The following is a 1,302-nucleotide window of genomic DNA, read 5'->3' on the forward strand; positions in this document are numbered from 1 at the left end:
CACAGTCAAACTTCTCTATTATAATTTTATGATAAATTATAATGTGATGTTTGAGTCTAAAATAAGATAAAATTAGTATCAAAAAAGTGTAATGATCAAAACAAATTAAGTCGTTTTTGTGTTTCTTTTAAATGATGTGGTTCTAAAATTGTATAAAGATTGTCCTTGTGAATGGCCAAATCGGCCGAAACGTCAGACTTATAAAGGAATAAAAAATTGTCGGGACTAAAATAGGATAAAATTTATTTACTTACACATTAATTTGTTTCTTTATTGAATTTATCAGAAAAATAATATGAGTTTAATCAAAATTGATATAAAATGTGAAATCCATTTTAAAATGTGGCAATTCTGGTCCGATTTTATCGAAAACGTTGCTTTCACGTCCCTCACATGTAGGGGCCTTAAATGTGTAATTTCAGTTTCATACTGCATTTAGTTTTTGTAAGCTAACCAGGCATAGACTTTTGTCATACTTGATTATTTCAACTCAGGTTGGGCCGTTCGTAACCCAAAGAACTAAAGCGCCAACTTTTGCTGGCTCGTGACTGCAGTGGCTCCGGTTCAAATCCGGCCTAAAGTATCGACATTCATCTCTGTGGTGTTCCCAATAAATGAAAACTTGACCTTCACCATGGTTAGAAAAGGATTGGAACCAATAGATAACCTCCGTATGTCAGAAATGACGAGGAAGGGGAACGTTTAAAAGCAAATCAACGCAGTGATCTCAAAATATAATTATGGTAACTGCCTCCAATAATTGCAAAAAAAAAATATTTATTTAGCAAAAAATTTACAATGAACAATATTTTAAACTAATTATAAACATAAGCAATAAATGGCACTATGAGTCTCATGAGAATGCTGAAATTAACTGACTGACTGGCTGGAAGAGACTGATATGACTGAGAGTTGGGGCAGGAGGAATATATGATGGACTTATGATTGCTGATTCAGGTTTCGGGCTTATCAGTGCATCTGCACTCGCGCTTGGCTCCTTGACTCATGTATTTCTTTCGAAAATTCGAATTCAAGATATTGCACGATCGCTATACCTTTCCCTTACTATATATTCCGTATGTACGTAAGTGAAAATAAAATATTACCACAATAGCATCAAAAATGTTATGTTGGTGAAAAGTAACATATCGTTTTGCTTAAATATTGGCGCATCTGCCAAAATAAAATTTTATTTTAATGTTGTCTTGTTTTCTCCACTGTCGTCCTACAAGCAGAGTTCTTAAAAATTAATTCATGTTAACGGTACGATCTATGAAATACCTCAATGACAAAATAAATTTT

The sequence above is a fragment of the Halyomorpha halys genome, unplaced genomic scaffold (assembly GCF_000696795.3).
Source record: "Halyomorpha halys isolate HHAL.00 unplaced genomic scaffold, Hhal_1.1 Scaffold38.1, whole genome shotgun sequence".
NCBI classification, from domain to species: Eukaryota; Metazoa; Arthropoda; class Insecta; order Hemiptera; family Pentatomidae; genus Halyomorpha; species Halyomorpha halys.